General features: G+C 32.7%; 1 pseudogene; it reads right to left on the bottom strand.

The window, feature by feature from the left end:
* Positions 1-2,323: 2,323 nt before the first annotated feature.
* LOC123921428 lies at positions 2,324-7,892 on the bottom strand (annotated as a pseudogene).
* Between the last annotated feature and the right edge of the window lie 10,384 nt (positions 7,893-18,276).

Genomic DNA, 18,276 nt, shown 5'->3' with positions numbered 1-18,276 from the left:
TTAGCTTAAGAGAGGCCGAGTTTAAAAATATAAGTTAGTAAAGAAAAAACTAAATTTTGAAAGCACAATATATATAAGAAGTTATAAGATAAATTTAAAGTTAAGATTGTGAATCGCATTTTATAGACCATTTTTTTTAAGTAGATTTTTTTGCCCTTTACTTTTATATGTTTGTAATTTTGGTCTTAATCTATGCACTTTGTCTTTAAAATTGCAACTTTACCTTACCAAAAGAAGAAAAAAAATTTGCAACTTTTTACATCAAAAAAGGCGAGTTTTAATCTCAAAAAAGATTTTATTTTTTTTATTGATTTCATTATTGGGGAAATAAATCACATTTTTTTTTACAAAAATATTATTTTTAGTTGGAAAAACATATGTTTTGGGATCAACTATACACCAAGTATGAAAATAGAGCCAAAATTTTGACTAAAAAAAGTGACCATTTTTATGAGTTTAATAGAATAGGAGGTCCAAAAGTAAAATTATTCCATAGTAGTATAAAAAAAATATGGCTAAATTAGTTATTTGGTCCTTTAAAGATATTTGAGGTTTCACAATGGTCCCTTAAAGAAAAAAAGGTTCGGATTAGTCCCTTAAAGACATTTCCGTTTGTCACATTGGTCCCTTCCGTCAAATTTTTTCAAAAACCGTTAGTTTCAACAAATATGTCGTACAATATAAATGGTTCACCAAAGACCTCTTTAATTTTTTAAATTTTAACCATTTGATATTTTTGTTAAAAAGACAACCATTAGATTTTGTAGGTCTATTGTATCTAATGGTGTACCACCAACACTTAATCTTGTTTTTGCTTTTCATCATCTTCTTTCTTCCATTGTTCTTCATCTTCAACAACAATTTCTTAAATTGAAACAAAAACTCAGAAATTTCAATCCGAAAATCCAAAAATAAAACACTTAAAAGAAATCAGATCTGATAAAATACAATAAAAGAGAATGGCCAGAAAATGTTAACATATCAATTTCACTCCTTTTCCCACTTTGAGAATGGCCAGAAAATGTTAACATATCAATTTCACCACTACCACCATCCACACCATCATCACCATAACAATTTTCAACAACAATTCTCTCTACAACAATTTATGGGTTAAAGAATGATTTATGGGTTTGTGAATTTTTGGGTTATAGATTTTAATTTATGGGTTAAAGAATGATTCACAGTGTTGTTGTTGTGAAAATTAAGCTACTTTCTTAGTGTTGTTTTTGTTCGAATTAGCATGGTGGTGGTGGTGTTCTTGTTGTTTAATTTTTTCCATGATATTGCTTTTGAATGAACTAGGGTTATTTTGCCCCTTTTTAATTGTTGTACTAGAGAAAGAGAGAGATGAAGATGAAGAATAATTAAGATGAACAAAAATCCAACCTTTTGTAATTCAATAATGAAATTCTGGATTTTGAAGAATTTTTTTTGGCTTTTTTATGAATATCATGAAGAAGATGATGAAGGAGTTGAGCGAAGAAGATGAAGAAATAGAAACAAAACTTAGTTGGTGATGGTGTACTGTTAGATTCTGTGGACATGCAAAATCTAATGGTTGTTTCTCTTTCAAAAGATCCAATGGTTAAAATTATAAAATATATTGTAGTATATGGTGGACCACCTTCAATGTTGATCCACCTAATACATTTGTGGTTGATAAATTAACGGAAAGGACCAATGTGACAAACAGAGATATCTTTAAGGGACCAATCCGGTCCTTTTTTTCTTTAAGGGACCATTATGAAATCTAAAATATCTTTAAGGGACCAAAAAACTAATTAAGCCAAAAAATATTCAAAAATATTTAGGGGGGACCGTGGCCTATGTTGGTCCCCCTTCTAGCTCTGTCCCTGGGTCCGACTACATAGAGTTGGTTGGACCGGCCCTGAATATGCCAAAATTTTCTTTATTGTTTTATATTAATTTTCATTTGGTTCTGAAATGGTTATTCACCATTTATCTCTCACAAGATAACCATGATTCGAATTTTTTCCGTTGTAGTGTTCGTATTAGTTGCCATAATGCTACTTTGCAACTCATGATAGTGGCCTTATTATATAGGACCAACGTTGAAGCCTACTTCTATCTTATGAACCAAATGCTTCAAGTCTTAACACACAAACCCCTTAAATTTTTAATTGCACTTGTATGGTTCATTGATAGCATTTTTTGTTAAAACTAAAATATTATGGTTCTGCATAATCTTATATTGACAGATAAGCATAATAATATGTCAATAATTATAGCACCGATTCATCGAACAATGAATCAAAAGTCCTTTTTTTTTTCATTAACAATTCTAAAGATGAGACAAGAATTGGATGCAAATCAAGTATTTCACTTACTTATCACCACTGTTAACCCATTCAATTCAAATTAAAACCTGATTACATTCTAAAGTAAATCGAAACTTTCTTACAAGAACATGATTAGTCAAGATTCAAACCCTAACAGAAATCTAATCAAGAACAGAACCCTAACAGAAATCTAATCAAGAACCAAACCCTAACAAATCAAATCTAAGCCCTCTCGCCTCTAATCCTACGAGCAAGTTGAATATCCTTAGGCATAATAGTAACTCTCTTAGCATGAATAGAACAAAGATTAGTATCTTCAAAGAAACCAACAAGATAAGCTTCAGCAGCTTCTTGAAGAGCAGAAACAGCACTACTTTGGAATCGTAGATCAGTTTTGAAATCCTGAGCGATTTCTCTGACCAATCTTTGGAATGGAAGTTTCCTAATGAGAAGCTCTGAGCTCTTTTGATACTTTCTGATCTATCTTAAAGCAACTGTTCCTGGACGAAATCTGTGAGGTTTCTTCACTCCTCTGGTCGCCGGAGCAGATTTCCGTGCAGCTTTTGTTGCTAGTTGTTTCCTTGGTGCTTTTCCTCTGGTGGATTTGCGAGCAGTTTGTTTTGTACGTGCCATTTTGATCGGAGAGAAAAAAGAGGGAAAATGAGTGTTTGGTTGTGATTTGAGAGAGAGGAAGGAAAACTGAGATGCGATGAGAGGGAAAGAAGTGTTTGGGGAATACATCAGGCTTATGCTCCATTGGGATTGAAACCCTATCAATAATGTGTGTGAGATTAGGGAACATAACTTCCAGATCAAAAAGGAATATGCCAATGGTGATCATGAATAAAGTCTGCAACAGTAGCAGAAAGAAACTGATGAAGATTGACAGGCATGTGTAATGTTTGAGCCAAAGATTGTTTATCACACCATCTGTCATTCCAGAAATTTATAATAAAAAGCTAGAACTCCGACTTGAAGCTACTCCATAAGGATGAAAAAATGTGGTGATTGATGCATTGTTTATCTCTACAGACCCAACTAACAACTACCAGTTTCCTTTGAGTGATATCCCCTGACCAAATAAAGCTCTGTATCAATTTCTCCAATCTCGTAGTAAAGATAATGGCCATGAGTAGACAGTTCTTTATCCTCTTGCATCCATTCGCACAATTAGGCTCTTCACTTGCATAATCAGTTAACATCTTAATCTCTACCATTCCTAAAAAGAAAATAATAAAATTCATTACAAACTCATAAATTACAAATACAACATGACAATACGCTTAATCTGAATAACAAGAATGCATGGTAGAGAGCCAAAGAACAGTCTTTCTATCACAATAACCAATTCTAGTGTAATTTTCTACATGCAAAATTGCCCTTATAAAACTATTATTAGTAGCTCAGCTCAAGGTGTATGTTTCAAATTCTTTTTACCTCACTCACACTAACAAGCTTTACAAGGAAGTCACTTCAAAAAACTTTAATGTAATGCTGAAGTATGAAGCCAAAAATACAAGGCATAAATGCTATTATAAATAATCCAAATTAAGTTATGGAGGAAACATGTTCAGTCTGGAAACAGGGATTAAATTCAAACCAAAATTGAACAAGTAAAAGAAAAATATACCAGTTACTCCCTTTGTTACAAGACCCCAATTCACAGCTCTTGGTTGCAAAGAACTACGGAGCTCCAGATAAGAAATGGAATGGAGATGTGGGTTACCTTTCACTCCACTAGCCTTCATGTCATACAACTCATAGCCTAATATGCTTAGCATGTCAACAATGTGAATGCATACAAGGTGATTAAAACATGAAATACCAATCACTTCGCTTCCATTTTCTGAAATTGGTGAATTTATTTTGAATTAGCAATCGAATTTAGTCCATTATAACCATACAATAGAATAAACAAACCATTCAAATAGTTATCAAATATGAAAACAAACAAAGGAAAAGCCTAAACTAAATCTCTTCACGCCCATGACTTGTAGAAATTGGCACTGCATTATTAACCCTTTTTTTTATTGAAATAACTACAATAATATGAATTGAATTATGAATGTTGCAAAAAAATTGTAGTGATTCTACTACTAAAATGAAAGAATGAAATCACTAGCCATAAAAGTCACAGATCTAATCTCCAATTCAATGACATGCTTTATATGCAATACCTCAATGTGAAGACACGAAAGTGTCTTTGAAGACTCTTTGTTTTGATGTTGCATGCCATTGCCCATTTGTTGTTTTTGTTTCTGCTCAAACTCCAACCCTCAGAGAGTTCCTCAATCCTGTTTTATCACGCTCTTCAGCAACCTTAGTTTGAGTAGCAGAGAATAAGCATTTATCTGCGTCATGAACCCCATATCTAAGAATCTAACAACCTCATCCAAAATCAACATTTGTAGGCACAATTACAATTAATCCCTACTTCTACTAATACACAAATGCAGTACAAAATAAGGAATCTTAAAGCATGAAGCTACAACATGAATTAATTAATTTGTACAATATGATCGCATAATAAATCCAGAAAATTCTTTTACAGCATGTATCTGCATGTATGTTGTATAAATAGTGAAAGATATACCTCAACTTTTGAAATCCAAAACATCCGTCCAATTCATCATGTCGTGTAATCGACCAGGCCTGCTGATCAAGATGTTGGCTCCTTGTTCCTCAATTTTTTTCATGTCAGTTTTTACTTCCACTCCACCAATGAGGATCATTGACTTTATAATCGATAAAATTGAAATGAAAGGTTGGGCAACATTATAAATTTGGCGTACCAAAAAGCAAAGAAAGCCTTCATATCACCCACGCGCGTAAATTGAACATATTACAGTGATTAACCTAAGCTCAGTAAATAAATATGTTTGAATCGACACAGCAATAACAATTAAAGAAGACGAAGAAACACAACAAGTGAAATGAGAAGATGGAGGAACCTGGAGAGGTATGGCAAGAACTGAATGTCAAAATCTAGGGGTTTTTCCTGAACGGTGCCAGTGGCGTCCTTGAAGCTTGCTCAATAACCATACTAACCTGTCTTTGGCAGAACAAAACTTTGCAAATTTTGTGTCTAACAAATGACATATAGTGATGGTGGAATAGAATGCATCAAGAAGTGTTAAAGATTAAAACTAAAATGACTAGCAAAAATGAATAGTTAGCAATCAATTACTTAGATGGAATCGGATAAGAAAACTTAATGGAAAGCTAACTTACCTTATAATCCAAATGATCAATAAAGTAGCAGAGAGATCATCAGTAGATTTTGTGATAATCCAAAAATATTAACTTACCTTGATGAAACCATTATTAACTTACCTTATAATCTTTCAGACACTCAACTTAAAAGAAAGATAAGTGAAATGGAAAGCAGGAAAGAATACATTAAGCAGTTAACAGCTACCTATTCAATGAATGTTTAAGCTCTTTTATCTTCTGCTGTGACATTTCTCATCTCGAAAAATAAAAAACCTCTTCACTTAAAAGCAGGACAGTCATTTTTTAACTTAGTCATAGACATAAGAAATAAAATTTAATGAAAACAAGGATAAACCTACTTTCAGTATAGCCATGCAATTTTCGCAGATTGTTTCACTAGTTTTAGCTGCTGAGACAAGATCAGGAATGAAGCTTCACCATCTTGCTGGCCACTCGTGCTTCAAAATCTGTTTGTGAGACACCCACCATTACATACAAAAAGATACAAACAATAATATTTGAAAGGAAGATTTTAAACAAAAAAGTGAAAAGAAATCGACAACCCTATTAGAAATTTTAAGAAACTGCAGAAAATATCGTTTTCATCTCGAATCTTGATATAAATGTGAGTGTATTAAGCATTGCACCAAAAATAAAAGACTTAATATAGAAAAAAGGGAAAATAAAAATCTAAGCAGATTGAATATATAAATGGAAAAGAAAAGGATAAGCCACACGCACAAAATAACTGGTTTAGAGACTAAAAGGTAATTCAAAAAAATTGACAATATCACCCACATGAAAACAAGGTGGCTTCTAGGGTGAGGGCTCAACTACGTCCCTCACCAATGTTGCAGTAAACTTTTACAGTTAGATTTACTCAACACACCAGATTTGATGAAAAAAAGAGAGAATATATAAACATTTTTACACACAATTTTGCCCCTCTTTCCTATCTATTTGACGGTTCCATCTCTGTAATGTTTCACCGGTGAAATTTCACAAGTACGGTTACAACTGCTTTGAAAAAAGAAAACGCCAAGGATAAAGAGAGAACGATGGATAACGTTGAAGTTAGAAAAGAGTATAACTGATTCGTACTAACAAATGACATATAGTGATGGTTGAATAGAATACATCAAGATGTGTTAAAGATTAAAACCAAAATGAACAGCAAAAATGAATAGTTAGCAATCAATTACTTAAACGGAATCGGATAAGAAAACTTAATGGAAAGCTAACTTACCTTATAATCCAAATGATCAATAAAGTAGCAGAGAGATCATCAGTAGATTTTGTGATAATCCAAAATATTAACTTACCTTAATGAAACCATTATTGCTAATCTAGGTGACTTTGGCAAAGGATCATTGATTTTGCTTTTATGCTCATCAATTCATGAAAGAATGACACATGAAATAAACAATAACAAGTGTAAGAATATGAATTCAAAGATAAAAACATCATACAAAAACTCAAGTGTTTCAATTCTATACTTCATATACAAGAATAAATTCCACTACCAAAACATCGAAACAGCACAAGTTATAACAATAATAAGATGATAAAATCATGTTCATTCAATTCAATTAACACAAATAGACAAAGGATTATCAACACCTTGCTTTTTCATCGGAAAGCTTCAATCTTTTACCGTTGTTATCGTGATTATCCGCATCAAAATATAACGATTTCCCACAAGACATATCTAACAATGATTGAGCAACCTCACGGACATCATCATCAATGACAAATCTCTTGGAACGTTGACGGGTCTTGTAGGTTTTTGGGGGCAAAAACCTTGACAAGTCAATAGCATCTTGACAAGTCAAAAATGGAGAAGTACCCTTCTTGGAACCGTGACATCTCATATGTCCATTCAAAGCTCGGTTGGATGTAAAAGCCCTTTCGCAAACACGACACAAATAAGGTTTCTCCTGTTGTTGTTTCTCCTTGTTACGAACAGAAGAGGAGAAAAAGGTGATCTTCAAGATGCGATTTTGATCGTTTGTTTGAGGTGGTTGAAGAACAGGTTTGGAGGTTGTGTGTGCTTTGGCAGAGTTGAATGTTTTCTTCTTATCAGTTTGAAGATCATCGAGATGATGATCACCCTTGTTGAAAAACAGGGTTGGATGATGATGAGAAGCAAAATCGATCATGGTGTTGTGAATTAGGGTTTGAATTGTGGAATTGATTGAGAAATTGATGAGCAATTGATTGAGAAATTGTGGAACAAACAAGAAATTAGGGTTTGAGATTTCAAAGAAAGAAACGTTGCAACGGCGCGAGAACGAGAGAGAGAGCGAGAGAGTGAGTGAGTGAGTGAAGAAGTTGAGTGACTGATTATCAAAGCAAGAAAGAAATAAAACACGCGCAACGGCGCGAGACTTACCAACTAGCCCCAACGTCTCTTTTCTTTCTTTTTTTTTTATTTTTATTTTATTTAAAACAATTAGGTATTCGGCTCAATGACCAACTAATTTGAGTAGACCAATCTCACGGCTCATTTACGGAGGCCTATTTAAAGTCTTTTTTTTCGTTCTGTATGAACTAGTCCATCGAATGACATCAGAAAAAATTGAACCTACGACCATGAGAGAAGCACACTCTAAGGTCTCGAGTCAATACCACTAGACCAACCCAAATTGGTTAATCCCCAACGTCTTTGATCGGAAAAATTCCATTCAATTGAGTATGAGTCTGGATTGAGTCACCAACTGCAATAATGTCGATATGACCCTCTCTCAATAATTGATTCTTGGATTGAGTCACCTATTTAGAAGGTAGCTAAATCATGATAAAAGAGACGCAAATGTCTCATTACCAACTCGAACATTAGTCTTATAGTGGATATGGTTTTAAATTGTGGATGTTGCGGTTGTTGCAATCGTTGTCATTGTGGTTGCTGAACGCCTAATGCGGCTGTTGCGGCGTGAAATTATTTTAAAATTTCACAAATTAATATCTAAGTTGAGAGTATAGCTTTTCTTTTGTCAACTTATGTTATCCACATCAGTCATTAATTAACTCTTACTATTATTCTCTCAAGATATATTTCAAATTGAAATAAATGAACATATACTTTCAAATTTTAGATTTGGTGTGTATATATTGTGTTTTGTGTTCGCTAAGGTTTTGTTATTGTTGACCTACAATGAGTTGTTTCAAAGGTTTGTTAAGTTGTTAATCTTAAAAAACAACGAGGAATTAGAATTTTGTTTTCTAAACTATATTTCTTTGAATTTTTTTGCAGGACCAACTAAGTGTTCGTCTCAAGATGAAAAAATAGACGCGAGTGGGAGGGATCAATGATCTTAAGAAGGAGTCAAAAAGGCAGTTGTTGGTTTAGCCTTAGAGGAAGCAAAAGTACTCTGACTTCAGCTCCATTTCAAGGAAAAGATTTCTTTGAGACCAGTTCTATGCTGATATCATTTATTCTATTAGGAAAATATTTGGAGATTATGGTTAAAGGGAAAACAAGTTTTGGTAAGCTGTTTATTTTCTGTTCATGTGTTTGTGTTTTCCATGATTCTTCCCATGCTTCCTTCATATGGTGATTAGTTAAACTATAAAATGATCACTCTTTGTTTGCTTTTAAGATGGATCTTAAGCATTCCTGTTCAGGTTTCTGTGACTTTTTAGTTGTCATATCTAAGAAAACTAATAAATTTTGTTATTTTTGATGAAATTATTTGTCTTTTCATATAATACTCTTAACTATTTATTGGATTTTGATTCCCTGCCATCACAAATCCACGCATTCGCACTATGAGCATATTGGTAGTCGTTAGATCACAATTGGACCATTCGACATCGACCCGCTGATTTATTATCATTACATCAATTTCTATCTTTGCATATTTCAATTAGAAATAAATATCTATGTATAATGTGTCATTGTGTGTGTTCGTTAAACCAACAATGCGTTAGTGCAAGAGTTGTAGCTCCAAAGATTTGTTAAGTTTTTCAATCTAAAAATACAATGAGGAAATATAACTTTGTTTTCTCATCGATTTTCCTTTGAATTCTTTTTTCAGGTTTAATAAAATCTTGGTCTCCAGATGAAAACAATAGACGCGAATGGGATCGGTGATCTTAAGAAACCTTTGTTACCAACATAAGAAGCTGATGTTACACCTGACCACGCATGCTTAGGCTTGAAAATGATAATCATTTTGAAATGTTGTCTAGGAAAAACGTCACCCTCGTATGGTGTTCCTACAAAGAATTTTGTACAATTTATAATAATTTTGTACTAAGCCACATCTAAATACAACAGAGCTTCTCTATAATATTGTCCATGAATACATAACCTATATTTATAGATGTTTTCTCTCCCCACCCCCCGTGAATCTTTTATCCCCTGAATTTCCAGTTTTACCCTTGAAAAAACTTCGTTTTGTAGAAACCGAAGTTTTTTTTGCCTTAGAAAACAAATTTCGATTTCTAAAAACCAAAATTTACTCTGAATTTGCACTTTCTGCAAACCGAATTTTTTTGCAAGGGCAAAATTATAATATTGGAGATATAAAAGATTTACGGGAGATGGGGAGAGAAAATCATATTTATACTGGTAAATACGAAGGAAAGCCCAACTCCCAAATGATTGGTTTTAGTGACCTCTCATTCAATTAAATTTCAAAATAACTTTACGGCATCACAACAATAGTATTTAATTAACTATGTCTTTGGTAATTAAAAAATGAAAATGTTAACCAGTATCTCGGGACACTTTTTAACCACCTTAAATACTAAGTTTTTGTAAAAAAATTATGGAAATGCGTGAAGTTAACACAATATTAAAAATTGAAATGTTTCACTTTTTGAATAAATTATTTCTTTAAATGAAATGCTTAAAGAATGTTCGGGGAGCACTTATTAGCAAAAACCCTTAAAAAATTAAAAATAGTGTTTTTTTTAATGAAAAAAAGTGTCAATTTGAGACTCCAATATTTCTAAATGTTAATTTTTACCATAGGGAGGATATGGATTATTGAGAAGTACAAACAAGATAATTAAGGAACGGTACAAACAAGAAAATTGCCCACATTGAGAGAAAAATTCCCCAAGATAAGAAATGGGAACTAAGATAAAGGATAATTTAAGTGGTGACTAGGAGTGGGAAAGTATTCCCCGCCACCGTCTTGCTCCACTGAGATCTCGTAGTCACTTTGTCTAAAAACGATAAGCACAAATGATGATGTTACATACTAATAGAATTTTAAGAACACCTCAAAACTATTTTATACTAATATATAAAAATGATAGATGAGTTTGGGCTGGTCTTTTCTTATTGCCAATTTTACCCTTCAAAAACTTTCATTGATCAATAGTCAAAAAAAAAAAAACTACTCTCAAATATCAAAATTAAAACTAACTTCGGTGCACAAAGTATTTAGTGATTTTATTTCCTTTCTTCTATATTATATATAAAGAGAATATATGAGTTTTGCAGCAAAAATATTTTATTATCAAACTCACCGTAACATAAGACATATATATATTTTTCTTTTGAACATAAGTTAGACACAGACATCTATAAACACAAATGATGATGAGTCAATTTGGTTGTGATCATTGTTAAAATGGAGATCATTTTTAAATTGTCACACACCAACTATTTTTTTAAAAAAAAATTAAGTATCTAGTCGAAGAACCATTAATTTGGAGGATCAATTCCACCTCCGTTAACGAGGGATCAACTAAAGGCAGAGCAAAGTTCTGTATGGATACTAAATCATATTAACGACACCCATATATATATATATAGGGTATCCTATAACTCAACACATATTAACATTTAACTATCTTATATAAATTTCCATCGACCATATCTACTATTCTACAACCACTAGCACCGCATACAATATTCCTTCATGTCTTTTTTATAAAAAAATAACTCATTTTTTAATTCGTTAAATAACTTATTTATTTGGTCTATAATTATAATATAAGCAGGTACATCAATTATTCAATAAACTTAAAAGGTCTAATATGTGGCCTATCATAAGCATGTGGCCTATCATAAGCTTATCTTTTAGGTCTGAGTTTGACCTTTTGAAAGTCTAATGTGGTCTGATCGTCTGTTTAAAAGCTTGTTTCACATGAACATATTTAAATATACTTATAAACTAATAAATCAATGTCTTTTTGATATTTAACATGACATTTTAGAGAATTTGACAATATATATCATCATATTTCAATTCTAGTTTATAATAATACATTTGCATCAAGAAAAGTTTATAATAATACATTTATATATGTTAAAAACTAATGTAGATTAATAAACTTAAACTACCGAAAAAGATAATAAATTTATAATTTAATCAAAGTACAAATTTAAATTTTTAATATATAAATAATAATAGTAGTAAAAATATTATTCATATTAACTTAAATAGGTCGGTCTAATAGGCTAAAAAACTTTTTTAATGGCCTGCAACCTAACCTATTTAACTAAATAGGCTTATAAAAAAAGATTTGGCCTACTCTATTTAAAGAAATAGACTGGTCTGGCCTTAGCCTATGTAGGCTAGGCCATAGGCCCCTGTTGGCCGACCTGCCCTATTCCCACCCCTATTTGTGATAAATAGAAAAGTGCACATTGAAATCCAAGTAGTAAGGGTTTTGGTTCCCTTAAGCATGTGATCAGGCGTTCGATTCCCGACTTATGTGTATGGAGAAAATTCGGTTGGGAGGGGGGAACTCACCTTGTGTGCCCCACATGTTCTCCGACGGAGATTAGTCATCGCTAACGGAGGTGGAAAATGGTAACGAAAAAAAAAGCACATTAAATGTATATATAATATACCCTATGATAAATAGAATAGCAACCAAAAATACTGAAAGATTCAAAATATTCAACAAACGTACGTACCACTGACTTGAAAGTGGACTTGTATAAGCATGGTAGTGTCCGGCATGAACTCCGCTGTAGTGAACAAATACACAACAAATAGACTTGTAGTGGGTGCTTCCCGATATAATTCAATATATTAACATACTGATTCCAAAATCAAAACCTAAAATAGCTAATGCAGCTCTTGATCATGACAGTTAAAAATCAGAAATACCAGAATAACCAAACATGAACCAGCCATAAAAAAATAATAAAACCAAGTAGAATCCCACAAAACAGCATCTAAATTTAATATGGAAAAGCAAAATGCAAAATTTAGTTTGATTTTCCAAGAGCATGTAGGACATCAAATTAATTTTTGCATTTTGTAAAACATCATCTGCTTTCAATTTCCATAATCAAGTTCATTGGAAAAACACAAATTTGTACATTTTTTGCAGCATGATGGTAACATGTTTAACATCAATTAAAAGCCATATGACAGCAACAAGACTGATACTACATCAGAAGAATAAGAATCATCAATTAAAAGCGGGAAGAGAACTAAAACTCAAGGTAAGGCTACACACTGCAAGAGTATCTGCCGCACCTCGAAATCTGATTTGATACTGCATATAGAGCTATTGATCAATAGCAAAAAAATATTTGAGATTAACATATCAGAAAAGGATACTTCTTCCAAAATGATGACAATATATTCTATTGCAAGAAATTTTACATTGAACAAACAAACTCTTGCCCAACGACTGGACTGATCAAAGCAAATCGACTGATTAATTTTCACTTTTGAAGTTTACCATTTCGCTATACAAAGAATCATTATTCTCTTTGTTTTCACCATATTATGTTCTGCTCTCTATGCACTTTACCATGATGTACTGCTTAACATGTTAAGCAGTTAGATAGAACAAAAATAATCAGTCACTAAACACAATTTGAGTTAAAGAAATCATAAAGCACCATTCATACTATAAGTTACCTTTTCTACGGTAGATTATTCTAAACAAATGGCTGCCTAGCCTCAAGCTTCAATTAGTGCCGCCAGCAAGGCCATCAATACAAAAAGCTCACAAGATAGAAAATTATTTCACCCTAACAGAAAATAGTAGTAGAGAGTTATTGATAGTAGAGAGTTTCACTAATTACTCCCAGAGCAAAACTAATCTATTTCCGTAACAGAAAATAATTTCATCCTAGCCTTCAAACTATTAGGCCACGCTTTGCAAGACTATCAGACACCTCAAAACTTGATTGATACCATTGGTTAATACTGAGTATCTCTGGAAAAAAAACTCAAATCTATTTCACCAAATCTGTTCCAAAGTCGTGAAAGTCAAGGCCAAGACGACGAAGGACAACTAAGCACTAGATTATCAGCTAAACGAGTTAGCCAATCAATTATGAAAAACAAACCCTCTAGTCACATAGTAATCACAGACCAAGCATAATTTCCTATGTGGAACAATGGCAGAAGACAAGGAGTAGAAAATATCCTGCAACACAGTATATACCAAGCTAGCCTATGACAATTTACGCGTTTTTACAACGCTAGCCTATGACAGTTTATGTGTTATGAAAAAAGAATGTTGCTATGTGTCTCAAACTTTTGGCCTTTGTAGTTTATCATTTTACCTTACTGAGAATTAATTATATATCTTTTGGCCTTTGTAGTTTATCATTTTAACATGATGTACTGCTTAAGCAGTTAGATAGAACAAAAAATGCAACAATGTTATGCAAGCAACATTACAATTACATATGAATGCATCAGTGAACCCAAAGAATTAAAGGGTTCTCTGCATCCCCTTTTTCAATCAATGACTCAAACATACCATCCATCCCAATAATGCATTATGAACAAAGATTTCACATTATTTAGTTCTAGGGTCATCAATGGCTCAAAGATACCATCTCAATGTGAAGCATACCTAGGGAGCCATTTCTATTGCACCAAATATGATTCAAAATTCACATTTATCAATATCAAGTATACATCCCTGGAAAACAAACTCATGAGTTCTTACAAAGCATTAAACAAAAGAAAATAACACCATTAAGTTAACCAACAAGCAGATTTAAGGAGAGCAATCGTCTCGACTGCTGAGCCAATTTGATAAACAAGCAGAATGCATTAAGTTAGCCAACATACAGATGGTTCTGTTATAGTCACGTTAGAAAATGATGCTTCTTCAAAAATGTTATACTTCAAGAAGCAAACAAGTCATCCAAGCAACACGATGTACTGCCATTCCATAAAATCATATTAATAAACCAAGAGGACACATAGTGATTTAACTATTTGAGCTAATCTAGTGCAATAAATTTAATTTCAGCAACCCCAAGATTTCTGCAAGTAATTTCCTAATTGATTTAATGACAACTTTACTACGTGCTCATCAGTCCAAATCTTTGAAAACCAAAGCATTTTCCATTCCTGGCTTTGATCGTGTGATAAATACGGACTAACTGGAAAATTAAACTCATAATCATTCACCTCATCGATACTATGAAACTAAAGACCTACTCATCATTTACCTAATCAATACTATGAAACTAAAGACTACCCAAAGCGAACTCGTGAATCGCCACAACACCAAGGATCATCAACGACTCAATCATACCATGTAGGATCATCAATGCTACATTTAACCATTCCAGCTTTTAACTAATTAATCTCAAAATGGAGCGGCACTACAAGTCCAGTGTCATCGTTGAGACAACTAGTCTGTGTACTCTGTATCTTGTGTTTATGCCAAAAGAAGCATGAATGTGCAGCTGCACTTCAGTAGCCCCAAAGTTTCACAGTTGCTCTTCCGTAGCCCCACAATCTTATCTTACATCATTATGCAGTTGCCTCAACAAATATTTTGAGGTCTCGTGATTCCTCTTACTACTTTTGTTATGCCTTGTGGTTTAATACGTTTCATCAATATGGTGACTATTTTTTTAATTACATGATTTATCATAATAATCCTTCACCCTGTAGTTTCACTGTACTTTCTTTAGCCTCATCAATTACTAATATATAAATTTGAGTTAAAGAAAAGGGGCATAGAATTACTTTTGCCTTAGTAGTAGTAAATTGAATTCATTTACTGCTCAATTTCCACCCACAAGGAAAAGGAAATGCAAAATCATATGATATTGTAAAATCAAAATAGAACAGAACTAAGGGACACCAAATAAGCCAACACCACTACGCAAGAAACACAACAAGAATATGCATTACTACAATAATGCATTATGAATAAAGAACTTACACTACAGTGGCGTCTAGGTCCAAGGTCATCAATGGCTCAGACATATAATCCTAGAATTTACATAATGAATATAAATAAGATTTAAAGGTCATCAAGACTGCATTTAACCATCCCAAAATTTGCATAGCCAATGCAATTTGACATAACGGTCCAGAAAGGTGGAATAATTTGCAATTTCATTTTGCGTCATCGAAGAACAAATATAGCACCATAGATATCATGGATAGAAATTCATAATAAAATTGCATTTAACTCACCCAACCAACTTTTACAATATAAATAAATATTTCGTATTTTAGATTCCTTTAGAATCATCAAAACATCTCATCCCTTAAATATAACATAGAACAACGTATCAATCTTGGATCAGATTTGGGGTTATTAAGCTCAAAACTAACACCCCTTTTTCAAATTTTAATAGGGTTTATAAACCCTTTTTTTTTTGTTAAACAAAGGGAAATTTTTTTATGAACCCTATTAAAATTTGATTTGACAAGAATATAGGTTCTTGAGTAGAAAATGTGAAATCGAACAATCAGGCATCAAATATAAGTCATACAAACATAGATAAAAGATTGATGCTACATCAGAATGATGAGCTAACGAAATAAAAGATGCAAGAGAACTAAAACTCAGGGTTAGGCCATGCTTCGCAAGCAAGACTATCAGACACCTCCTAATCTGATTGATAATGCATGTAGAACCATTGATCAATACTAAGTACCCTGGAAAACAAACTTATTTCTATTTTGCCAAATCTGATCCAAAGCCACCGTGAAGTTCCAGGGTTATCAATGGCTCAAAGCCTCAAACAATACCACCTAGGTTCATCAAGACAACAACTAACCATTCCAGTTATGTGTTATAAAAAATAATTTTAATGTGTGTCTCAAACCCATACATTGACAATAAAACAACCATATTTACTTTGTTACAAATGCAGCTACTTTATTTGAGACTACAATATATCATCTCATAATTTATATAGCCAATAGCAATTGGACTTAAAAAACGCAACATTATATCACCTCAGAATTTATATATTCAGTAGCAAATCAATTTAAGGGTCATCCGAAGGCAACATATATCCATCTTAGTATTTATATAGCCAATAGCAATTGGATTTAAGGGTTATCGAAACAACATTTAATCATCTCTGAATTTATATATCCAATAACAATTAGATTTACGGGTTATCGAAGGCAACATATATCCATCTCGGTGTTTATATAGCCAATAACAATTGGACTTAAGGGTCAACGAAGGCATCATATATCCATCTCAGTATTTATATAGCCAATAACAATTGGACTTAAGAGTCATCAAGGCAACAGTTAAGCATCTTTGAAGTTACATATCCAAAAACAACTTAATTTACAGGTAATCGAAGGTAACATATATCCATCTCAGTGTCTATATAGCCAATAACAATTGGACTTAAAGGTCATCCAGGCAACAGTTAACCATCCCTGAATTTATATATCCAATAACAATTTGATTTTAAGGGTCATCGAAGGCATCATATATCCATCTCAGTATTTATATAGTCAATAACAATTGAACTTAAGGGTCATTGAGGCAACAGTTAAAGGGTCATCGAAGGCAACATATAACCATCTCTGAATTTATATATCCGATAACAATTTGATTTAAGGGTCGTCGAAGGAAACATATAACATCTCAGGATTTGATTTAAGGGTTATCCAAGGCAGCATATATCCATCGTCATCTAGGCAACAGTTAAGCATCTTTGAATTTATATATCCAATAACAATTTGATTTAAGGTTCACCGAAGGCAACATATAACCACCTCAGAATTTGATTTAAGGGTCATCAAAGGCATCACATATCCACCTCGGTATTTATATAGCCAATAACAATTGGACTTAAGGGTCGTTGAACCATCTCTGAATTTATATATCCAACAACAATTTGATTTAAGGGTCATCGAAGGCAACATATAACATATCAGGATCTGATTTAAGGGTCATCAAAGGCAACATTATATCCATCTCGGTATTTATATATAGCAATAACAATTGGATTAAAGGGTCATCAAAGACAACATATATCCATCTCGGTATCTTAAGATTTTACTATTCAAATCGGGATTCCGCCTGATTCCAAAAGAATAGGATTATACGTGTACTCATAATCGCTGAGGGCAAACATAATTATAAAATCATAAGATTTTAGGATTAAAATTGGGATTTTAACTACCACGGCGGCAACAGTTAAGCATCTTTGAATTTATATATCCAATAACAATTTGACTTCAGGATCATCGAAGGCAACATATAAGAATCTCAGAATTTATATAGTCAATACAAGTTTGACTTAATGGTCACGAGACAACATATATCCATCTTAGAATTTATATAACTAATAATAATTGGACTTGAGGGTCATTGAGACAACATTTTACCATCCGGTAATTTATTTAGCCAAAAGCAATTGAACTTAAGTATCCTTGAGGCAACATATAACAATCTCTAAATTTAAATCGCAATAGCAATTTGACTTAACGTTTTATTCATTTGAAACGTTTTATTCAGAATTATGAGAAAATGTTTTAAGTTCTGATTTATCTTTAGTTATAGAACACATTTCAATTGTAAAGAATATTTTGCAAAATGT

The sequence above is a fragment of the Trifolium pratense genome, linkage group LG4, assembly GCF_020283565.1.
Source record: "Trifolium pratense cultivar HEN17-A07 linkage group LG4, ARS_RC_1.1, whole genome shotgun sequence".
Lineage (NCBI taxonomy): Eukaryota > Viridiplantae > Streptophyta > Magnoliopsida > Fabales > Fabaceae > Trifolium > Trifolium pratense.
This window is presented reverse-complemented; position numbering and strand designations above follow the sequence as displayed.